Here is a 25818-nt window from a genome sequence, read left to right as displayed (position 1 = left end):
GCCCGAGTCATTACCAGTGGCTAAGATGAATTCAAGCATTCCATCCATCACTGTTTTGTATGCTTATTATTTCTACCTCCAAGCATGATAAATTAGCCTAGTTCCAATTTTTAATAAGGGTGATGGTAGAAGGATATAAAAGTGCTGTCTCTGCAGCACATCACTAAGGGTAAGCCATAAAACCTTGGTGAGCCTGGCCTGCCTAAATAAAGACCTGTTTCTCATGCGTTGCCTCCTCAGTTGAAGGTATCCAGGTGCATTGAAGCAGAACCTGATATTTTGAAGCTGTTATGTCTTGTTGCCAATCCAGATGTAAGTGTACTTGATAGGGCAGCCCGCCCACCACAACCATTTAAAGCCATCTTAACTATTTTAAAGCCAATGCAATTCTAATCTGAACCAGTGTCATGCTTGGCCTGACAAATATTAATGAATGGGAGCAAGGAGTCTCAAGCAAACTGGCAGGGGTCACCTAGAGTGGCCTGTATATTTCTAAACAACAGTCATGGGCAGATAGTGTTACTCCATTCAGGTGCACCATTTTTAGCTCACCTTGACAGGAGAATATAGTGTTTCTGTAATTTCATTTGCAAATTGAGCATTTCCTAGTCATTAAGTAGGCCTCAACTTCTAGCTAGGATCAAGATCGTGTGTAATACTGCTCACTGAGTGGGACTGGAGTGCACAGATGGCGCTTTCTCTCATGTAGTTATTCCTTAAAATACCACAGGACACTTTAAATGAATTAATGCAGCCTTTGATGCAAGGATTAAAACTGTACAGCGGCTCAAACTAAGGGCAACAGAAAATATTAAAAGACAAGATTTTTAAAGAGATAAGAAATATGGGAAAGTAGTAAGTTGCGACCTTTGAATACCCCAATTGATGTCCATGTGCATTAGCCTATTGGCTAGGTTAGTGTGGCCACAAGAGGGAATGGAAGACAAGACTGAAAGACAAGAAGATAATTTCTAATGTTCAGGTAGAACAAAATAGCATCATCATACATGTACAATCAAGTAAAAAATCCTTTTTTTGAAATAAATTCTGTATTGCATTTTTCATATACACAAACACAAAAGGAGGTAGCCACGGACATGCTAGATAAAAACTATACCGTTTCAAATTCATTAGAGAAAACAAGATATCAGAAGATCAGTACAAAGAGCAATATGATACGACATCAAACAATTCGATAATAGCCTGCAGCATACTGTGATTTAAACCTGTACTTCAACCAATTAGACATATGCAGATCCTAACCATCGAATCCTAAACTGTGCAAGAGCATTATATTCCTAATCCCACAGTTGGGACGTGACCATATACAAAACAGCTATAAATAGGTAAAGAACAAGTTCTACTTATCAGTTATGGTTATGTTGAGGTTTGCGCTGCTCCTCTAGTACACCTATTGTGACCATGTATACTTTTAAATTTATTAAAAAGAATGAAATACATTTTTGTAAATAGCAACAATCCTCAGGTATAAGACTACATCTAACATCGTAAAGTGACCCATGCTCGTTCTTTAGTCATTTAGGGGCTGCCTTATGTTTAATTCCCGTACGGTCCTTCATGTCCTGCTGGGAAGTTATCCATTCCTCCAGGAGGTGCCTATATCCGTTTCCCCTTCTTTCTGGCCTTCGTGCCTTGCCGTGAATACAAAGACATCGCTATATTATAAAGTGCCAGTAAGCGAGCTAACCATTGGTGGAAAGAAGGTGGAATCCGATTGAGCCAGGGGAATGCAATGCACAGCCGATATACGGCAATAGCCACAAACATAAATAATTGAGAGGGCCAGGGGACCAAATCGTTATCTACTCTCAATAATATAAATTGGAGGGGTTAAGGAGATGTTCATTTTGAGTCTTGTGTCAAAGAACTGTGTGATCTCATTCCTAAGTAGATCTAATGTGGGATAACTATCAAACATGCATTAGATCTGCCCTAAAAATGTACAGCGAGGGCAACTGGTAACCACCCACCCCCCAAACTTAGCAATTTTCCCAGGAGTACAGTATATGTCAAAAACAGTTTTGGAATGTTGTGCCTGTAAATTAGCTGAAAGTAGACCAGATTAAGTTAGTTCGAGAGATTTGAATAATACAAGATGTGGAGAACCACGTTTCTCCTGCCATTTCACAGACTGCTTACCTAGATCATTTTGCAAGAGGGAGTTTAATAAGCCAAATTTTCAGCCAATTGTGCAGTGTTCCACCCCCCCCCCCCCCCACCCCCCCGCTAGTATATCAACCAATCGCATAGGAGTAAAACCACAAGGGCCTTCACCTTTCCTAACTAGGAAATCTCGGATTTGCAAATATTTAAAGAATTCCTTTCGGTTTATCTTAAAGGTTGCCCTGAATTCCTCAAAGGAAATTATTCCCATGCTAGAGTAAAAATCCCCACATCTCTTAGGTCCACAACCCTTCCAATGGAGGATATAGGAATCCCTAAAGCTGTCAGGGAGAGAGGGATTTTTTTACTGGGGGATGTAATATTTAAACCTCCCTAAGCCCAGTTTCATTCAGAGTGTGGTCCATATGTTGTAAGCTCCCTGGAGAGTCTTAAAGCTAATCTTTTTATAGTAACTGGTCTCTACTAAACGAGGGAGATACCCCCTGGCATCTTCTCCCAGTAACAGATCAAACACAGAAGAGGTTTCTCCAGTTTCTAGATGGACTCCATTCTCCGCCCAGTAGCCATATTTTGAAGAGCCACCGCCCAATGGAACAGTTTGGAACTCGGGACTGCCTGGCCCGATCTCTCTCTAGGAAGTATCATAACTTTTGAGAGCCCGTGTGGTTATAGCATATGCCCAAATAAATCTAGTCACCATATTATCAATTATTTTAAAGCAATAATTCCCGAACTCGAGTGGGATGGCCCGAAAAAACCCATAACACCTTGAGCAAGGAAATCATTTTAATGACATTACTGCTGACTTTGAGAGACCGATGCAATTGTCCATCCTTGCCAGACCCTTTTTTGCCTTACCGATAACTAGGCTAGGTTATTTCCGACAATGAGATCTACCTCTGCTGGTATGCTGACAGCCAAATATAAGACTCTCAACCACACAATTATCATTAAAATGAACATTCGTGTTGATGACCACTTGGGTTTTATCCTGATTTAAAGAATATCTCAATGCCTTGCCAGAGACCAGCTTCCCTTTCAATCTCTTTTTGCGCTATCCCCAGGTTAGACGTGACAACAGTGACATAGTCAGCATAGGCTAGAATTTTTGTATCCTAACCAGGATATTGCATAGATAATATAATGGGTTTATTATGAAGCTTTCGGATTAGAAGTTAAATATATAGAGCAAAGAGCAGCTGGGAGTAGGGGCACCCTTGCCTGGTTACTCTATGAATCTGAATTTGTCCAGATTGGCCCCTCATCAATAAAATCCTTGCAGTGTAGCTTCTATATAATGCTCTTACTGCATCAATGCAGCAGGGCCCTATGCCAAGCTAGCTCATAGTTACCCATAAATACCTCCAGGAGACACTATTGAACACTTTTTATGCATCTAATAATATTAAAGTCATAGGGTCCCCAGCAGAGGCATCAAAGAGAGTAATAACATGGTAAATGTGATCCATGGTTCCCCCTCTCAGATATGAAACCATGTTGCCTGGGGGAGACAACTTTACCCATTATGCGGTTCAACCTCATAGCCAATACACACTTGTGTGTAATTTCAGTATAATTAGGAATTTCATCATTAACGGGTAGCATGATGTTAGTTTTTTCTTCTATGTCACTCGTAAGGGTGGTTCACGTATTATGTTAATTTCGATCTTTCCACGTTTGTACGGATTATGTTCCTTGTACCAATTGCAATTTACGTTAAAAGGGTATTTGTTGCACCTGTTGATTCCAGGAGAGTTTGATGATGCAGTTTGGGACTGCACATTAGGCACATGGTAATAGTTTACCTTAGGGCTTAATTGCTCATTAACGTAAACACAGGTTATCTTCTGGTACTGATGTGCCTTTTTTGATATATTAGTTACCCCCGAAGAAGGACCTATCAAAGAAATGCATTGGGTTTATAACATTATCATTATTTGATGAATTGTGAATTTAAACAAGCTGTAAAAAGAGGCTTGAATTGGCATTTTATATTTATTTGAACATTGGAATAGCGGTGTCTGGGTGTAAATATGGAAGAAGCTTTTGAAGAAAGAAGAGTAATAAACACTAAAAAAAGGATTACATTGGATTAAGCCTGTTGATTACATTGATATACGTCTGATGAGTGACAGCCTGGATTTCTTCCCACAAGAGGAGATATTTAGGAATTCTCGATGTTCTTCATTACATTTCGTACTTGAAATTGACTCTAAATACTATAATATATCCCCATTTCCTGAGTCACTTTGCTCGCTATAAAGTCTCTGATAATACCTTTGGAAAACCGTCCGAATACTCTCAGTGCCAGTAACTAAGCTACCTTTGGGTTCCTTAAGTTCTGTTAACTTCCCTTGTATCACTTTCTGTCTAGTGCGGATAGTGAATAATTGGCCCACCTGTTCACTATACTCATAACTGTCTTTTTGGTGTAAATATCAATGATTGCATATTAAGCAAGGACTATTTTATGTTGTGCTCCTTCGATGTTCACCCCTTCGGATGTAGCTAGTATTAATCTTGATTCATCTTCAATCAACACACCATAAAGTTCCAGTAGTTATTTTTCTTTTTTTTTTGTCAACTGAAGATGAATCAGAGTGTCTCCCAAAGTACACCCACCTTGAGGCATTCCACACTACCCCAACGGTGGCGCTCCCTCTATTTATTATCTGCCATAAATGCAGGAATCCAATTGCTTAAGTTCCCGATATAGTCTTTGTCAAAGAGGAGTGCTAGCTAAAAAGTCCAGTTGAGCGTAATCTGAGCAAATCACATAAATAGAATCTCCAAGACCAATGGATTGTGATTGGACCCAAGACGAGGAAATCTTTCAATTTTACCACCTTGGAGAAGACCATGGGAAATGAAAAAAAGTAAACCAGGTGAGCATGTGTCCTGTGTGGCGCAGAGAAGTGGACCCTGGGTCTGTACTGTTCATCTTACTCCAGGCATACACTAACCCGTGATCCCTCCCCAGAAAACACAGGGATCTAAATACTTTGGACTTCCTATCGGAATAAGATTTAGACCCAGTGACCCACCCATTAAACTTATATTAAAATCACTGCATATGAGAATCGGGGTAGTCCAGAGTGTAGTTCATTGCTCAGCCAATTAAAGACTGCAGGATCATCGGTGATCAAGCCATATACTGAACATAAGGGGACTACCCCACTAGGATAAGGACACTCGGTAATCCCCATCTGCCTAAGGTGTCTGCCCTGGACCGTTTAAAACGACAAATGTTCCTGCACGCAATAATAGCCATCTCCGCCCCCCCACCCGGGTTCTCGTCCCTTGGGTCATGCACCCAATCACCTGAAAACCAAAAGAGTCAAGCATGTGTTTCCTTTTCCCCTCGATACGCGTTTCTTGGAGACATAGTATATCAGCCTGCAATATCTGCAGGTCTAAAGCAACCCTCTACCTCTCTTCAGGTTATCATTCTGACCACAGATATTCAGAGTAGCAATGCAAATATTACTCATGAAATAATCTCAAAAAGATAACACGGCAACTACTGCTCCTTGCTTTCCACATATGTGTGCATTACCAAGGATGAGTGTGGCAATGATCATTATCCATGATTCTCTTCTTGTGTTGAACCTGATCCCCCAACAAGTACATCCCAGAGCACTCCCATCATCCCGCCCAAAACACACAGCACACCCATCCACCCCTCACCCACCATCTTGAAGCAGTCAGGTCACTCAAGACTTGAGCGATGGTTCTAGATATCACTCCCAGCACCCTCCCCCTCAAATCATGAGAACAGCCTAATCGGTAGAGGGGGGGGGGGGGGGGAGGGAGGAGGGGCAGGGAGATATTTCAATGTTACCACTAAGAAGGAAAATTAAACCAGAATGAATAAATGTAGCACTGAAAACCCTTCCTGTTACATAGAGAGCGTGGTTTCACAACCCTTATGTCCTGGTAAATGTCCCTGTAGAAAGTGTGTTCATATACTCCTTAGCTTTTATCTAAGAGGTGAATGTCTGGCTCTTTCCCCGGATATCAACATTTAATCAGGCAGGGTTCATCAAAAAAACGTCACCCTCAACATCCTGAAATAGCTTGATAAGTTGTCTCAATTGCCACCTCTGCTCCACCATGGCATGACAAAAATCGAGCTGTACAAAACATGTGTGACCATCATGGCTCCGCTTGGCATCTGGTCGAGCCTTTTCAAAAATTGCTTGCCGGAGTAAGTAATTACCAAAGTACACCTATATAGCTCTGGGTATGTCTGCCTGGTCTTCTTTGAGCAGCAGTGGGAAGCGATGTACCCGTTGGACCTCAGAGTCCAGTTCCAGGTTGTGAGGTCAGGGAAATGCCCATTGAGGAGGTTCGCATGAAATCAAAGATATGACTACATTCCACACCTTCTGCTACCGCCTAAAATCTCAAATAGTTTCTACGCTGCCTGTTTTCAATGTCTTCCATCTTCCACATTACCTCAATCAACTACGATTCTGGGCTTCATTCTGACTTTTCAAAACACTGACTCACATTTCGATTTCCGCTGCGCACTCCTCCATTGAGGCAATCCAATCCCAGATTTCCGAACAAGTTTTGTTGACCTTCCTGATTGTCCCTCGTAGCTTTTTAGTAGCGAGTTGGGCCCAACGGCTATCACTGAGTTTCTTTTGGAGTTGCCTAATGGAGTTATAGATGAGTCCTAGTGAAGGTTCCTCTATTTTTTCTGATCCGACTACCGAGACCGGACGCACCTGTCCCTGAGACATACTCTGCCCCTTGTACTCATCAGGGTAGACTTGCTGGGTTGCGAGTAGTCCCGTTTCAAGGTTCGGGCAATGTGAGAGTCAGATTCCAGTGCAACTCCACCCTTATGTGGCTTCACCCGTCTTACTGTCCCAAAAATCTCATCCGGTGCACTACTTGAGCTGCCCCCTGAGGCCCAAGAGTGTGAGTTAGCTTCAGATTAGCTCAAAATCATCGGGTTAGAGGATTCGGATTCCTCAGTGAGTGAACAGAATGTATCCACGTGATCCGGAGAACCTGCCACAACCTCTGAACTTCCTGCGATTGCTCTTGGCGGGCATACACCCCAACTATCTTGACCAGGGGGAAGGTAAACTAGGGCACCTGGGGGCATTAAAGTTACGCCATTTTTTGAGTCTCAGCCAGTTTATGAACTGAGGGTGCGGATGAATGACCCTCTACCAACGCAACTGCATCTTCCAGGGTTGAACCCCACCAATGCATTTCCCCCCACCACCATATGCCCTACACTGATCAGCATAGCATCCGTGGTCTCAATTTCCAGGAACGTGTCTACGACCTTCTGGTGGATCTCACAGTAAACTCTGCACTGTCAGGGAGGTGTAATAAAAGTGGGACATCTAATGAGGCCACCCTTGTAGTCCTGGGAGCACCTTCATAGTCGTAGTACGCCTAGAGATTGACTCACTCACTGCGGTAATTAGGTGAGAGCCAGCAATTTGAGGTTGGCTGCTCTCACCGAGAATCACCCCGGTTGATTACGTTTTTCAGTACAACAGCTTGTCCCTGTGCTTCCAGGTCTTTATGCAAGCTGCCCACTGGTTGCCTCGCTCCACAAGCTTTCTTTGGGTGAGCTTGTCCATCTGTGCGTTGAGAGAGTGCGGAGCAGCCTTCGTACGATCCCAATGCCAGAAACCGGTCCTAGGAAGCTTGTTTCCGGTCCAGGGAAGGCATGGCTTGGCAGTTCGGGCTGCACTGTTCCCATGAGGCACAGGGTCAGACTGATTTGCATATGGCCATGTCTGAACTGGGGTGGCAGAGTGGGCTAAAGAACGGTGATGGATCAAACCCAGATCTGTTGACTGGGTGTGAGTGTTTGATTGGTTCTGATGCTCCGTCCATCACCACCCCCTTTTGTACCGCTTTGTTCGCCATAAGTTGGCAGGGTATGCTCAGACGTGAGTCCCTTGCTCACTTTGCCACTGGATTCAAGCAAGCCTGGCTGAAGACGGCTGAAATGCCAGAAACCGGTCCTAGGAAGCTTGTTTCCGGTCCAGGGAAGGCATGGCTTGGCAGTTCGGGCTGCACTGTTCCCATGAGGCACAGGGTCAGACTGATTTGCATATGGCCATGTCTGAACTGGGGTGGCAGAGTGGGCTAAAGAACGGTGATGGATCAAACCCAGATCTGTTGACTGGGTGTGAGTGTTTGATTGGTTCTGATGCTCCGTCCATCACCACCCCCTTTTGTACCGCTTCGTACGATCCCAAGCAGGTTTCGTTCCTTTTGGAGGCATGTTTGCCTCTAGGAAAAGTCATCTCAGAGTGCCGCCGAGGGCTCCAGCCGCCCTACATACAGCCCTGGCGGTAACGACAATGCAACCAGGATCTGAACCTCCGTTCCCTGAGTGCGTTGCCGTAATGCTCACTGTGGTACTTGCGTTCTCCAGCAGGAATACCTCCACATGCCACAGAATTGTCAGTTTCTCCCTACTTCCTTTCCTCCGGGATCTTCACAGAAAGCCTACTAGAGCTGGGATGGAGCGATTCACGGGGTGTGCTACACGGTTGCCATCTTGCTGCGAAAAGTAACCAAGTCTTATTGTCATGCACCACAAGCATGTTTTTATGAAAACAGTATCTCTTTTGATTTGGTTTGTAGAATGTGCAGTCGGTCAGTAACATAAGAACGGAAAGGCAGCTAAAACATTATATTAAAAAAATATGATTTAAGTATTACTGAAGTCAATTTGAATTAATTAACCTGAAAATAATCACATTAACCTGAAAATAATGCCCTTAATCAGCGAATTGAGAGGGACAGCATTTGTCTTCCCTTTCCTTTTTTGAGTTTTATGTTTTCTAAGTTCACATTTTTGCCATAGAAAAGATACAAATGGAGCTTACATTACCACAGGTATACTACCTATGGGTGAATATATAAATCAGTGGGAGTGAACATCAGGAATTGGAAGGCATGGAACCCAGGATTTTAGGGGAGAGTAGGACACTGGTTGTTTATATGCAGGTGTCATCATAGAAAGGATTTTCTGGGCCACCACACAGTTTTGGGGCACAGTCTGCATTACAAAATGGATAAGATGGGGATTGATGGACTAAAATCCATCCATTGTTGACAAGATAGCCCATCAAGTTTAGGAGGCTGAAACAGAAATCTGTGTTCCACCTGCAGTCACAGGTTTGAATTCCAGTGACTCCCCTCTGACTCACATCCTTCCAAGGTTGATGACATCAGAACCACTGAGATGAGAACAAAAACTACAAATGATACCTCAGCTGCAAAGGAGTTGCCTAGCAGTGTATAAGTGTTATATACAACAGAACATTATGTAAAGAGGCAAAGTACATATTGAAGCTATTTCTAGCCATCTCAGACGTGCGCACCTCTATATAATCATGAAAATCCTCAATTGGAATATCCTGATTAAAGGAAGCTACTGCAAGATGAAACTGAGTATTCATAAGTAACATCTGTTATCATTGTGAGAGACCAGAGAAATGGTAGATCACATTACACAGTTGCACTCATTACTTGTAGTTATTGGTATACATCCAGTCACCAAAGAATACCATGCATGTATAATGACTGCCTCTGCCCAGAAAAGGTCATAATATCCAATGTGACAAGAAATATCCAAATTATGTCTGCTTTGGGCTACCTTATCACAGTCACCTTGGAGTGACAGACTGCTGCCAAATATCAATCTTAGAAAAAGATAGGGTAACAAGAGGGATATTCATGGCAACATTTAAGAACGACACAAGCTTCAATACACAAACAAGCACCATGTCAGACTGCTAAAGAGCAGAAGTCAATGTGCACCCTTCGTTCGCCAGTGAGCACATGGGACTGTGTCTTTCACCTGCTTGGATGAGTCTACCCCAATCACACAAGATATCTCTACCAGAGCCTGAAAAACGGTTGTGTAGTACTTTTCTTTATGGCACAGTTGGGGATCTAACATAGGTCCCCCCTTCTCCACCATCACCTCTCTGCAGCATGCACTTCCTGATCTCAATATCTTAGTACTCTCACTGACTTGTTTGAGGCAGTTTGCTCCCATTCAAACATGCATACATATCATGCGTGCTGAGACCTGAAGTCCTGACATAGGTAAAATTATCGAACTGCACCATCATACTTAAAAGAAAATTGTAAATAAGCCTGCAGTGGGAGACGTGTAGCTGCGGGCTGGGCTTAGGGTTTATCACCCAAACTGAAGTGATAATTTACAGCACAGTATTTATATGTGCGTGTATTTCCTATTTGTCATTTCTGTCACGTGACCATAGCTGGCTGGCTAGCAACTGAGTGATTGTGAGAAGGGAGCAGGTTCCCCCCGTCACTTACCTTCCGGGGACCCCCGTATCCCCAGGTCTCGGGGAGCCCGGAGAGTCGACACCCGACGTCACAGGTCCGTCGAACAGATGACGGAAAAGATAACCGCCCCCCCTTGTCCTTCCCCTTCACAGGGACGAGTCAGCGACGTGGAGAGCGTGGTAGGAGGAGGGGCTAACCCCGGAAGCACTGCGGACCAGGCAGTGAAAAGAGACGATGGACACAGGATCGGGGAGGAAGCGGTCGAAGGACTAGGAGAAGCGAAAGGCGGAAGCAACGGAGAAGAAGGACGTGAGGACAGAGATCGAGTCGGGAGAAAGACCGAAGACGACGGATATACCGAAGACGACGAGACGTGGTGCGAGGAGTGGTGGTCCCCACAGGAGGAGGCTGGAGAGCGGCCGCAACTCAAGGAGAGTTGCGGCGGAGCCTGTGAGTAACCCTGAGCGAGGGCAAAAGAGGAGCGGGTGGAGATTGGGACCGGGTACAAGAGGGGAGGGATTGGCTAACGATAGGGAGAACTGTTTACAGTAAAGTCCGCATTTGCCTCCGTAACCTTGGTTTGTCGATAGTGATGATTAGTCACCCCTAGGTCTGCACTCACCTGAAAACCCCTCCCCCCTTTTATGTTTGTCGTTTTGGGTTGCCTAGGGGGCGTATACACTGTCAAAGAAGAGAGTACGAGTCCCCTTTCTTAACGTGCAATAGACACTCCTGATCTAAACCTTATTCCTAGCACTCCCCCCCCCCCTTAAAAACCTCTTCACCGTTCTCGACCGAGTTCACTTGTAAAACACCCTCCTAAGAAAAGAGGAAAGCACAATTCACACGTGGTGTTGCGGTGATGGTTTACACCCTTGGCACATCCAGTATAAGTTACTGACAGCCCGTCTTTTCCTCTCTCCTATGAGCCTCCCTGGGACGAATGTGGGTCCGGATGTACAACTAGGAGAGGAAGAATCCCCCAAAGAACTAGGAGCGGTCGGAAGAGGCGGAGAACCATCAGTCGAAGGACCAGTAACGGCAGAAGAACCACAGGGGACTGTTGAGACACCTATACAACCCTCGAGTGGCCCAATACCTGTCATTTCTAATAAAACTCGCAGAGCATCTCACTATATACAGCCTCCTCGTCTGATTATCCGACCCGCCCTCCCACAAGTGGTGTCAGAAGTGGGATTCCGAGGAGACATGGAGGCCGTATTGACCAAAATGGCAGAAAATCAGGAGAGCCTAGGAAAGGCGATGGAGAGATTTCTCACGGTGGTGGAAGAAGACCGTGGGAAACTACAACAAGTCATCACCAATCAAGGACAGACTCATGATACGACCATGGGGAAAATAGCAGATGCCCTGGGACAACAAAGAGGCCCCAGTACTTTACCCTCCGTCATCCTACAAAAATACGTCAGTGGTGAGGATCCGGAGTTCTTTTTCAATAACTTTGAGCGCATGGCATTAGCCGCCGCATGGCCAGCTGATAAATGGGGACAAAACCTAGGACCCTTACTCTCGGGAGAACTACAAGCCTCATACCAAGCAGCGAACATCACGGGACTGACTCCATACCAGGATATCAAACATTGTATCATGGAACGACTAGGCGTCAATGACGACACCTACCGATTGAGACTTAGACAGATCAAAGAAGGGCCCCAAGAAACACCCCGAGCCCTATACTTTAGAGTAAAAGACATGGCCGACCGGTGGCTAAAACCTGCCACAGCCACCAAGGAGGATATTATGGCCAAAGTCTATTTGGAACAATATTTATCCTCCCTTCATCCTCCCATACAGAAATGGGTGAGACAGCACGCTCACCTGACCCTGGAAACAGCGGTAGAGATCGCTAGTGCCTATAACCAAGCCCAAGAAGCACAGAAGGGACGAGAAGAGCATCCTTGGAGAACAGGAATAAGTGGGACCCCTCGACCCTCTCGTCCTACGTTAAGTCGAAAACCCGACCCTGCTATTATCATCCCAGGACCTCCTCCCTTCAGACCTCAGGGTCCACCGGTGTTCAGACCTCCCCACCCTGGGCCCCAATGTTTTAACTGTGGAGGGCTAGGACACATAGCACGGTTTTGTCCCCAAAAGGAAGAACCCATGGAGATCGGAGTAGCACGGAATTTCAGTTGTCACACCTCGACCTGACAAACCCCACCATACCACTGCGGGGTCTACGTAAATGGACAACCCCTGACCGCATTGGCCGATACAGGCTGCCGACAGAGTGTCGTACGACCCCAGGATCTAGGTCCAGCGTGTGGGGATCCAGATGGCACAGTGCACATCCAGTGCGTACACGGAGACACTAAATCGTACCCCACCACTCATGTTCACATACAACATGCCTCAGATTCCGGCTCAGATCTCAAAGTGGGTCTGATTCCCCGTCTCCCGGAACCAATTATACTAGGGAGCGACTATAAATACCTACCCGAGCTACTCACGAAAGCCGTTCCTGAAGAGAAGGATTGGTGGAAGATAGCTCCCTTCTCTCAGGACGAGAATCACGAATGGCCACCCTCCAAGAGCAGAAAAACCAAGAATCAAAGAAGGAAAGAAAAGGGTCACCCAGCGTCCGTTTTTCCCGTAAGGACGGAAGAGGGTCCCTGGGAAACCAACCGAGACTTTCGAGCTGCCCAGAGAGAGGACCCTGTACTACAAGAAGCATGGAACCAAGCCAAGGACCAGGTAGACCCCCTTCATGTAGGACCTCAATTCTTCATCAAGAACGGTCTGTTGTATAGACAGGCCAAAGCCACAGCCAATCCCCAGTTGTTAGTTCCCACCCCGTTTAGGGACAAAGTGCTCTACTTAGCCCATAGTCATTTACTGGGAGGACATTTTGGAGATAAGAAAACCGAGCAATTAATCTTAGAACAGTTTTATTGGCCGGGCATATATAAACATGTAGAAACCTATTGTCGTGAGTGTCCTATATGCCAAAAAAACAGTAGGTATAGACCCCCAAAAGCCCCATTACAACCTCTCCCAATAATCGATGAGCCATTTTGTAGAATTGGAATGGATATCATAGGACCCTTACTTCCTTCCCGGAGTGGGTGTCGCTATGTGCTAGTACTGGTGGATTATGCGACCAGGTTCCCGGAAGCCGTTGCCTTAAAACATCCCGATGCCACTAGTATCGCCAAAGCGATGATCGCTATATTTTCTAGGGTTGGGTTCCCGAAGGAAATATTAACTGACCAGGGAACACCGTTTGTGTCCAAATTAATGAAACAAGTATGTGCCCAATTGGGGATAAAGCAAATAAGAACAGCAGCGTATCACCCACAGACCGACGGTCTGGTGGAGCGATACAACGCCACCCTCAAGATCACCCTAAAAAAACTCTTGGAACTAGAAACAAGGAAATGGGAGGATATGTGTAGGAGAGTAGGGTCTGCTATCCTATGGTCACCCCAAATTTTTGCTTTTTGCTTCACTGGTTTTTGACATATTGAGGCTGTGGGCCTGCCAATCGGACCCCCAGCCTGCTGTTCTCTCTACTAAATTAAAACTATGCACCCTAGGTGCATAACCAATTGGAAGTGGATCACCCTGTCAGCCCCTGTACCAGTGTACACTAGGTACCCAGGGCATTGGTGTACCCAAGGCCTGCCAAGGGCTGAAGCATGTATTATGCCACCCCAGGCTTGGCCTAACAATTTGACACAACTGGCTGATCACTCAGCTGGGGTAAGTTGGTGTAATCACCTCTTACTTAGGTGTAGTATACCTATACCTAACCTTAAATGGGACACCTGGTAACCTATAAGTCACTCCTATGGCAGGCCTTAACAATCCTGAAGGCAGAGTGCGTGGTTCCATGTGAGATGGTGCTCTGGCATGAGCTGAGCCTGTCTGCAGTGGTCGGAACAACTTCCTTCTACTGTTTCCAGATATCGTCATACCATATACTCTTAAGTGCATTATGAACCTCGCGGTTAAATGCTATCTTTGGTTTGGCTTTATCAAAACATGTCGAGTAAGGTGTCATACGAATTGGAATACTAACCCCTCGCCAATTCTGGCGACGGGGTTAGCATTCCACCCTTCTAGAGGGACACGACATGTACAGTACCTGAAACCCGGGTAAAATCAGACATAGCCTCAGCTCCACAAAATGGATGCTGCCACCACAGACACAAGTCTGCCCTCCTGCTGCTGGGAGTCCTTCCAGCTTGGGAGGTGTGGACAAAGGGTTTCCTGCCAGGGGAGGTGCGTGCACCACCCCAGACAGGATTTTGTGTATTGGTCAGGTAGGGCTTGAAAGAAACCAGACATGCCTGTGGCTCACAAGGAGCCTCGGTGCATATGCCAGTTCAAACCGGTCCTGGGGCACACCAGTCCCGGGCCTGGGGCGAGCTGGACAAAGGATTGGGGGTGTAACCACCCCCCTTCCTGGTCCCACCCATAGGGAGGGACCTAGCAGGTAGTCCGGCCCCTAGAATCCGAATAAAGGTAGGAGCTGTGTCCTAAGACTTCAGACATCCTGGAATCAACTTAAAACTAAGAAGAAGACGGGAACTTCGACGCTCTGCTGCACAGAGGACTGAAGCCAATCTCCCCTGTGGTCAGGGAGTGACCACCTTGCTAACGCAAGCACCATCCAGCGAATCAACGTCTGCTTTGCCGCCGCCTCCCGCCGGAGCCCGAGCCCAGAGACTGACAAGACCTGGACCTCCAGACCTCTCACCGCCCGATCCACAGTCCCTGCAAAGAGGAGACCCGTGGAGGCACCGAGACACGTGGAGCCAGCCATCTTGAAACGACTACGACAAGCTGACCAGTGCAACCACCGAGGCTCCCTCCAAGTTGTGCTTTGGGTCCTGAGAAGCCCAACCCTCGAGCAGCATCTGCACCAAAGGTGAGCCCTCCAGCATCTCCACGATCTGCGTGGGGCCCTTCTGCATTTTGCCACTCGACGCGCCTAACCGGTTGCTGGCCCGCTGGCTAGTGGCCATCTTGGCGACGAAATCTACAACAAACACCGCTGGTCTGGTTGCTCCAGACTGGCCCTTGCTCCCCTCCAAAGGAGCAGTTCCTCTGACCTTGCTGGTCAGAACCATCAGCTTAAACTCCTTGCCTACAACAATTGCTTTTGCCAAGGCTTGTTTGCTTCAATCAAGTCGCCGACACCGCCGACAGCGAGAGCCTGCGTGGGACAGCTCGTGACTCGACTCCTGGACGTCGTCGACCTTCAGGGACCACGTGGCTGCAGAGTCAAGCTACATCTGCCTTCCTGTTTGCACCCGACATCGCCTGGTACCCACCTGGTGCCACGCTGGTCACTGGCTAGTGACTGTGAACACTGTCCCCTCTGCTTACAGGTCTTCAACATCTCCGATCCACTCTTGGATCCACTGCATCTCTTCCCGACCGACCGCCTGCAGCACTTTTGTCTACAGGCCCCACGGAACAGATAGAAGAAACCCGACGCACTTCGAGGCCTATGCACCCGCTTCCTGTGGGTGAGGTAAAGCTGGCACTCCTGTGCCCAAGTGTAGTATTACATCTCTAGTGCCTGTGTTCCAAATCTTAAGTTCCTAGGTCATCCGGAAGATTCCTTTTGCAGTAACTTTGTACTTTTTACGCACCCATTGAAACCTATGGGAGCACGCGTGTGACTATTTGCTCTGCACACGCCACCCGTGGACCTCCTGGTCACTAACTGACGTTAGCTCCTTGTAGGCCCAGCGATTCTAGAGGCCCTAGGCCTTTTCCCTTTTCTGTTCGTGGTACTTATACCACTATTTTAGTATATGGTTTGAGTGGCCACCAGGGCCTATCCATATAACGTGCAACTTCTGTGTATTCTGTGATAATCTTGTTTGACGATTTGTGCTCCTGTGCTCATAAAGAGACTAGGGGTTACTTTGATAAATAAATACATATATATTTTGAATATATATCTGTGTGGTGTCCTTTCATTGGTATAAAAGGGGGTTACTATTGGTAAAACAGCTTGCTTAACACGCTTCACGAGTTTAGCCTCAAAGACTGCTTAGCCTACGCTACCACTAGGGCAGCTAGTCCGAAAAGGTTGACTTACAACCACACCATAAGGGTTGCTTGGCATGGTACAAGGTGATCACTTTAACTAGTGAGCATCATATACCAGGCCAACTTCTCACATTGGTGAGCAGCGGTTGGATTTGAGCTTGCTGTGTTTTACCAGTGTAATCTCTTGGTTACCAATTGAAAGATCACATAGGTACCTGTAGGTACATATAAAACAAGATTAGATATACTTAAGTTCTACTGAACTTAGTTGTTGTAGAGCAAAGGGAGTAGCACACCCTGACTACAACTACTAGATAGGTTTAGTAGGTAAACCCAAGTGTAGGTAGATTGCAACACATCCACCCACACTTAAGAGCAATGGCCGGGGCAGAGGGGTCCACTGTACCCATCTCTGTCGAGAGTGACCCCCAGAGGGCACCAACCAGCTTTGCTACCCTTAATCAGAATGAGCTCAGGCATTTGGCAACTCTTAGAGGCCTTAAACAGCCCAAGAACCCAAACTCTGCTGAGCTCAGAGAGCTCTTACAGAATGATGAGAATCAGAGAGCACTCAAGAAAGCTTCCCAGTTAGCCCCCTTAGGGTCAGGAACAGGAGGCCCCCCTTCTGAAGATGCCACTGAAGTACCCCTTCCCAATAGTCACCCCTTAGATGGGATGCCTACCACAGAGGAGGAGAGTGAAAAGGATACTGACAGTAGTGAGGATGAAGGGAGAACTAGCCCAGTGCCAAGTGTTATACTTGGCCCAGCTAAACCAAGGCTATTGGGGACTGACAGTGGGTTCAACCCACTGGATCTCCCCAGTGGACTTAACACAGGGCTGGGAAGGCAAAGGAATCGCTCAGGTGACTCCAATGCTTCCCATGGCTCTAGAGGCTCTCAAGGTCACTCCAGGAGAAGGATGACCACCCCTCAGAGGAGGGAACATGAGGCCAAGATGCAAGAGGCTCAGCTGAGGATCAGGAAGCAGGAGCTAGAAGTAGCCCTGATGGAAGAGAAACTTAGCAAGGCTAGACAGCATAAAGAGAGTGGGTCTATACCCACTGGTGGCAGCATTGTCCCTAAGGACAAAGATAGGGTTTTCGACAATAGAAACCTGTCTAAGGTTGTGCCCCCCTACAAAAGTGGGGATGACATCCACAAGTGGATAACTGCTCTTGAGAGAGCCTGCAAAGTACAACAGGTTCCTGAAGACCAGTGGGCAGCAATCCTCTGGCTCTCCTTTGAGGGAAGAGGCAGAGACAGACTCCTCACTGTTAGAGAAGAGGATGTCAGAAACTACAGAGTCCTGAAGAGTGTTCTAGTTGATGGGTTAGGCTTAACCACTGAGCAGTACAGGTTAATGTTCAGAGACACCCAAAAGACACAGACTCAGGACTGGTCTGAATACATTGAATGTGCCACTAAGGCTTTGGAGGGTTGGTTGCTGGGAAGTAAGGTATCTGATTTTACAGGATTGTATAATTTGATGATGAGAGAACAGATTTTAAATAACTGTCAAAACCAGCAACTGCATCAACACTTGGTTGACTCTGATCTGACCTCTCCCCAAGAATTGGGAAAGAAGGCAGACAAATGGGTCAGAACCAGGGTTAAGCAAAAGAACCAGAACCAGGGCCAAGGGGGTGATCAGAAGAAAACAGACCAAAAGGGTGGAGATCAGAAATCTAAAGACCAGAAGTCTTCAACAGGGCCCCAAACTACTGCTAAGGAGGGTGGGTCCCAACAACAGTCCAAAAAGAAGAAAGAAGGTCAAAAGAAACCCTGGTGCAATCATTGTAAAAATACAACTCACTGGACTAGTGATTGCAAAAAGGGTGGAGCCCCCAACACTGTTGCCCCTAAGGCACCTGCTCCCAGTACTACTGTTAGCAGTGTTGGTCCCCAGACAAAGGGTGTAGTGGGAATCACTATGGGAACTGAAGGAGATTCTGACTTAGACAGAACCCTGACACAGGCAGTCTTGATCTGTGATGGGGACATTGATTTGTCCCTGACTGTGAGCCCCAGTAACCTGGGCAAGTACAGACAGACTCCTTTAATTAATGACAAAGTGGCTCAAGCCTACAGGGACACATGTGCCAGTGTCACTATGGTGACATCAGGCTTTGTGGACCCTGGACAGTACATACCAGGTGAGAACTACCTGGTGACCAATGCCAGCAATGCCACTACTTCACACAGTGTGGCAGTTGTTAACTTCTCATGGGGAGGGGTAACTGGCCTCAAAAGGGTTGTGGTTAGTGCAGACCTCCCAGTAGAATGTTTGTTGGGCAATGACCTAGAGAGTTCTCTATGGTCAGAAGTGGAGTACAGGACTCATGCAGAGATGTTAGGTATATCATCACATGTCCTTGCTGTGACCAGGTCACAGGCCAAAAAGTGCCTCACTGAACCTCAGGTCTTGGATCCTGGAACAATGGACCAAGCACCTACCAAGAAGAAGAACAGGAGGGTCAAGGCTGTGCCTTCCCCCCTGCCTCAGAGTGATGATCAGCCTTCCCAGGAAGCTGATCTAGAGGACCCTGAAGGAACTGTCCCTGAAGAGCTTGAACCTGACCAGGTTGAGTTTCTGGGGACAGGGGGACCTTCAAGGGCTGACTTGAGGCAGGCTCAGTTATCCTGTCCCTCTCTTGAACCCCTCAGACAGCTGGCTGCTGCTGAGGCTGCTGGGAATGCTCAAGGTACCCATAAAGTGTATTGGGATGAAGGGCTCCTTTATTCAGAGGCTAGAGACCCCAAGCCTGGTGCTACCAGGAGGTTGGTCATACCTCTGCAATTTAGGGGCTTCCTTCTTACCTTGGCCCATGACATTCCTTTAGCAGGACACCTAGGCCAGAATAAGACCTGGGACAGACTTGTCCCTCACTTTCACTGGCCTCACATGAATGAAGATACAAAGGAGTTTTGTCGCTCCTGTGTTACCTGCCAAGCCAGTGGCAAATCAGGTGGCACAACAAAGGCCCCCCTAATACCACTACCTGTGGTGGGGGTCCCCTTTGAAAGAGTGGGAATAGACATAGTGGGTCCCATGGATCCTCCCACTGCATCTGGGCACAGATTTATACTGGTGGTAGTGGATCATGCCACCAGGTACCCAGAGGCAATTCCCCTTAGGACCACTACAGCTCCTGTTGTGGCCAGGGCCCTGCTGGGAGTATTCTCCAGAGTGGGGTTTCCTAAGGAGGTAGTATCTGACAGAGGTACCAACTTTATGTCAGGATACTTAACAGCTATGTGGAAGGAATGTGGTGTCAACTACAAGTTCACCACCCCTTATCACCCACAATGCAATGGGCTTGTTGAGAGATTCAACAAGACCCTAAAGGGTATGATCAAAGGATTACCTGAAAAGCTCAGGCGAAGATGGGACATCCTTCTACCCTGCCTTCTGTTTGCTTACAGAGAGGTCCCACAAAAAGGAGTTGGCTACAGCCCCTTTGAATTGTTGTTTGGGCACCCTGTGAGAGGCCCACTGTGTTTGGTGAAGGAAGGCTGGGAGTTACCTCTCAAAAAGCCTAAGCTAGACATAGTGGACTATGTACTTGGTCTCCGCTCCAGGATGGCTGAGTATATGGAGAAGGCATCCAAAAACCTTGAGGCAAGCCAGGCCTTACAGAAAGCTTGGCATGACCAAAAGGCTGTCTTGGTTGAGTTTCAGCCAGGACAGAAGGTATGGGTGTTGGAGCCAGTGGCCCCAGCAGCACTCCAAGACAAATGGTCTGGACCCCATACAATCCTGGAAAAGAAGGGAGAGGTCACCTACTTGGTCGACCTAGGAACTCCCAGGAGTCCCCACAGGGTACTCCATGTTAACAGGCTTAAAGCATATGTTGACAGGGCAGACATGGGCTTGCTCATGGCTACAGATGAGGGGCAGGAGGAAGAGAGTGACCCTCTCCCAGACCTGTTGTCTCAGAACCCTGAAGATGGCTCAGTTGAAGGAGTGACCCTTGGAGGCAACCTCACTGCCCATCAGCAGACTGAATGTAGACAGGTTCTACAATCATTTTCACATATGTTTTCCTTGATACCTAGTCAAACTGACTGGTGTACCCATGTTGTGGACACTGGTGACAGTCTGCCTGTAAAGAACAAACTTTACAGACAACCTGACCACGTCAGGGACTGTATAAAGGCTGAGGTACATAAAATGCTGGAATTAGGTGTCATTGAACCCTCAGAGAGCCCCTGGGCTAGCCCAGTGGTTCTGGTCCCCAAACCTCACACCAAAGATGGCAAGAGAGAGATGAGGTTCTGTGTGGATTACAGAGGACTCAATGCTGTCACCAGGACAGATGCACACCCTATTCCAAGGGCAGATGAGCTCATAGACAAACTAGCTTCTGCAAAGTTTTTGAGCACATTTGACTTAACAGCTGGCTATTGGCAAATCAGATTAGCTGAGGAGTCTAAGGCCAAAACAGCATTCTCAACCCCAGGTGGGCATTATCAGTTTGTGGTGATGCCCTTTGGTCTGAAGAATGCACCTGCCACCTTCCAAAGGCTGGTGAACCAAGTCCTTACTGGGTTGGATGACTTTTGTGCAGCATATCTTGATGACATTGCTGTCTTTAGCTCCACCTGGGAGGATCACCTGATCCACCTGAAGAAGGCTCTTGAGGCCCTGCAGAGGGCAGGCCTCACTATCAAGGCTACTAAGTGCCAGATAGGGCAGAGTAAGGTTGTATATTTGGGCCACCTTGTAGGTGGAGGCCAAGTTCAACCACTGGAGAGTAAGATACAATCCATCAAGGACTGGTCCCCTCCAACCACCCAGACTCAAGTTCGAGCTTTCTTGGGCTTGACTGGGTACTACAGGAAGTTTGTTAAGAACTATGGGTCCATTGTGACTCCTCTTAATGATCTGACATCCAAGAAGATGCCCAAAAAGGTTCAGTGGACAGTAAGCTGTCAAAAGGCATTTGATGACCTGAAGAAGGCCATGTGCTCTGCACCTATCCTGAAAAGTCCTGACTACTCCAAAAAGTTTATTGTCCAAACAGATGCTTCTGAGTTGGGTGTGGGAGCTGTGCTGTCACAACTTAATGTAGATGGTCAAGACCAACCCATTGCTTTTATTAGCAGAAGGTTGACCCCCAGAGAGAAGAATTGGTCAGCTATTGAGAGGGAGGCCTTTGCTGTGGTGTGGGCCCTGAAGAAGCTGAGGCCATACTTGTTTGGCACTCACTTCAAGATTCAGACCGACCATAAGCCCCTCTTGTGGCTAAATCAGATGAAGGGTGAAAACCCCAAACTGCTTAGGTGGTCCATTTCCCTACAGGGGATGGACTTTACAGTGGAGCACCGGCCAGGTACTGACCATGGGAATGCAGATGGTCTCTCCAGGTACTTCCACTTAGGACATGAAGACGAGACTGGTCAAGGCTAGTTTAATGTCCCAGCGTTTGGGGGGGGGTTGTGTAGGAGAGTAGGGTCTGCTATCCTATGGTCACCCCAAATTTTTGCTTTTTGCTTCACTGGTTTTTGACATATTGAGGCTGTGGGCCTGCCAATCGGACCCCCAGCCTGCTGTTCTCTCTACTAAATTAAAACTATGCACCCTAGGTGCATAACCAATTGGAAGTGGATCACCCTGTCAGCCCCTGTACCAGTGTACACTAGGTACCCAGGGCATTGGTGTACCCAAGGCCTGCCAAGGGCTGAAGCATGTATTATGCCACCCCAGGCTTGGCCTAACAATTTGACACAACTGGCTGATCACTCAGCTGGGGTAAGTTGGTGTAATCACCTCTTACTTAGGTGTAGTATACCTATACCTAACCTTAAATGGGACACCTGGTAACCTATAAGTCACTCCTATGGCAGGCCTTAACAATCCTGAAGGCAGAGTGCGTGGTTCCATGTGAGATGGTGCTCTGGCATGAGCTGAGCCTGTCTGCAGTGGTCGGAACAACTTCCTTCTACTGTTTCCAGATATCGTCATACCATATACTCTTAAGTGCATTATGAACCTCGCGGTTAAATGCTATCTTTGGTTTGGCTTTATCAAAACATGTCGAGTAAGGTGTCATACGAATTGGAATACTAACCCCTCGCCAATTCTGGCGACGGGGTTAGCATTCCACCCTTCTAGAGGGACACGACATGTACAGTACCTGAAACCCGGGTAAAATCAGACATAGCCTCAGCTCCACAAAATGGATGCTGCCACCACAGACACAAGTCTGCCCTCCTGCTGCTGGGAGTCCTTCCAGCTTGGGAGGTGTGGACAAAGGGTTTCCTGCCAGGGGAGGTGCGTGCACCACCCCAGACAGGATTTTGTGTATTGGTCAGGTAGGGCTTGAAAGAAACCAGACATGCCTGTGGCTCACAAGGAGCCTCGGTGCATATGCCAGTTCAAACCGGTCCTGGGGCACACCAGTCCCGGGCCTGGGGCGAGCTGGACAAAGGATTGGGGGTGTAACCACCCCCCTTCCTGGTCCCACCCATAGGGAGGGACCTAGCAGGTAGTCCGGCCCCTAGAATCCGAATAAAGGTAGGAGCTGTGTCCTAAGACTTCAGACATCCTGGAATCAACTTAAAACTAAGAAGAAGACGGGAACTTCGACGCTCTGCTGCACAGAGGACTGAAGCCAATCTCCCCTGTGGTCAGGGAGTGACCACCTTGCTAACGCAAGCACCATCCAGCGAATCAACGTCTGCTTTGCCGCCGCCTCCCGCCGGAGCCCGAGCCCAGAGACTGACAAGACCTGGACCTCCAGACCTCTCACCGCCCGATCCACAGTCCCTGCAAAGAGGAGACCCGTGGAGGCACCGAGACACGTGGAGCCAGCCATCTTGAAACGACTACGACAAGCTGACCAGTGCAACCACCGAGGCTCCCTCCAAGTTGTGCTTTGGGTCCTGAGAAGCCCAACCCTCGAGCAGCATCTGCACCAAAGGTGAGCCCTCCAGCATCTCCACGATCTGCGTGGGGCCCTTCTGCATTTTGCCACTCGACGCGCCTAACCGGTTGCTGGCCCGCTGGCTAGTGGCCATCTTGGCGACGAAATCTACAACAAACACCGCTGGTCTGGTTGCTCCAGACTGGCCCTTGCTCCCCTCCAAAGGAGCAGTTCCTCTGACCTTGCTGGTCAGAACCATCAGCTTAAACTCCTTGCCTACAACAATTGCTTTTGCCAAGGCTTGTTTGCTTCAATCAAGTCGCCGACACCGCCGACAGCGAGAGCCTGCGTGGGACAGCTCGTGACTCGACTCCTGGACGTCGTCGACCTTCAGGGACCACGTGGCTGCAGAGTCAAGCTACATCTGCCTTCCTGTTTGCACCCGACATCGCCTGGTACCCACCTGGTGCCACGCTGGTCACTGGCTAGTGACTGTGAACACTGTCCCCTCTGCTTACAGGTCTTCAACATCTCCGATCCACTCTTGGATCCACTGCATCTCTTCCCGACCGACCGCCTGCAGCACTTTTGTCTACAGGCCCCACGGAACAGATAGAAGAAACCCGACGCACTTCGAGGCCTATGCACCCGCTTCCTGTGGGTGAGGTAAAGCTGGCACTCCTGTGCCCAAGTGTAGTATTACATCTCTAGTGCCTGTGTTCCAAATCTTAAGTTCCTAGGTCATCCGGAAGATTCCTTTTGCAGTAACTTTGTACTTTTTACGCACCCATTGAAACCTATGGGAGCACGCGTGTGACTATTTGCTCTGCACACGCCACCCGTGGACCTCCTGGTCACTAACTGACGTTAGCTCCTTGTAGGCCCAGCGATTCTAGAGGCCCTAGGCCTTTTCCCTTTTCTGTTCGTGGTACTTATACCACTATTTTAGTATATGGTTTGAGTGGCCACCAGGGCCTATCCATATAACGTGCAACTTCTGTGTATTCTGTGATAATCTTGTTTGACGATTTGTGCTCCTGTGCTCATAAAGAGACTAGGGGTTACTTTGATAAATAAATACATATATATTTTGAATATATATCTGTGTGGTGTCCTTTCATTGGTATAAAAGGGGGTTACTATTGGTAAAACAGCTTGCTTAACACGCTTCACGAGTTTAGCCTCAAAGACTGCTTAGCCTACGCTACCACTAGGGCAGCTAGTCCGAAAAGGTTGACTTACAACCACACCATAAGGGTTGCTTGGCATGGTACAAGGTGATCACTTTAACTAGTGAGCATCATATACCAGGCCAACTTCTCACAATATGTTACCCTTAGCCCTATATGCGATCCGCTGCAAAACCCAGAAAAGCACGGGTTACTCCCCATTTGAGCTCCTGTATGGTCACCAACCCAGGTCCTTAATGGACATGATGCGGGAGGCCTGGGAGGCAGAACCCGACCACTCTAAACCGCTAGTAGAATACGTAGCCCAACTTCGGACCCATCTGGGACAAATAAGAACGATAGTAAGAAACAATATGGAAAAAGCACAGGAAGCCCAAAAAGTACAGTATGATAAAAAGGCGAAGAGTAGAACCTTTGCTGTGGGAGATGCCGTTCTGCTCATGTTGGCCTCCTCTGACCACAAATTATTAGGACAATGGCAGGGTCCCTATATAGTGTTAGAGAGAGTGACTCCCGTTACATACAAGATCGAATTGGATAAGAAACGCGGAACCACCTAGGTGTATCATGTGAACCTTTTGAAACGATGGGAAGGGCCTCTTCCCTCTTTAGTAGGGATTGTGAAGGATCTTCCTTTATATGTCCAATGCATTGATGCGGAGTTACCCTCCGACTTACGATCGGATTTAGTAAACTCTCTCTTGCCCCTCCAGCCCATCTTCTCCTTAACCCCTGGACGAACCACTTTGGTGGAACACTCGATAAAAACACAGGCAGGGAAAACGGTACGCCTTCGTCCGTATCGGATACCGGAGGCCCGTAGGAATACCATACGCGAGGAGGTTCAGCAGATGTTACAGATGGGTATTATAGAACCTTCCACCAGTGAATGGAACTCGCCAATAGTACTAGTACCGAAACCAGACGGTTCGGTACGCTTTTGTATTGATTTCAGGGAGGTCAATAAAATCTCGGAGTTTGACACCTACCCCCTTGCCCCGAGTAGATGAGATGATAGAGCGGATCGGGAAGGCTAAATACATCAGTACCCTGGATCTGTGTAAGGGGTACTGGCAAATACCCCTTCGACCCCAAGACCGAGAAAAGACAGCCTTTTCCACTCCCGATGGGTTGTTCCAATTTGTAGTACTCCCTTTCGGGTTACACGGGGCTCCGGCCACCTTTCAGAGGGCTATGAACCGTATACTACAACCACATGAAAGGTACGCCGGGGCATACATTGATGACATTGTCATCTACAGTGAAACCTGGGAACAA

General features: G+C 47.6%; 1 protein-coding gene across 8 annotated transcripts in view; it reads right to left on the bottom strand.

Annotated features, from left to right (window-relative positions):
• The window catches only part of CCDC160 (coiled-coil domain containing 160), a 252281-nt gene that overhangs the window by 146829 nt on the left and 79634 nt on the right, over window positions 1–25818 (bottom strand). For 2 of the 8 annotated variants that reach the window (XM_085607903.1, XM_085607906.1), the window contains exon 4: window positions 868–949. The exons of the other annotated variants lie outside the window; for them this stretch is intronic. The gene's annotated coding sequence lies outside the window, so the exon portion shown is untranslated. The remainder of the gene's footprint in view (window positions 1–867; window positions 950–25818) is intronic. 8 annotated transcript variants of the gene reach the window in all.

Source organism: Triturus cristatus, chromosome 5_2 (genome assembly GCF_964204655.1).
Source record: "Triturus cristatus chromosome 5_2, aTriCri1.1, whole genome shotgun sequence".
Lineage (NCBI taxonomy): Eukaryota > Metazoa > Chordata > Amphibia > Caudata > Salamandridae > Triturus > Triturus cristatus.
Note: the sequence above shows the minus strand (reverse complement) of the source record. Positions and strands in the feature narration are given on the sequence as shown.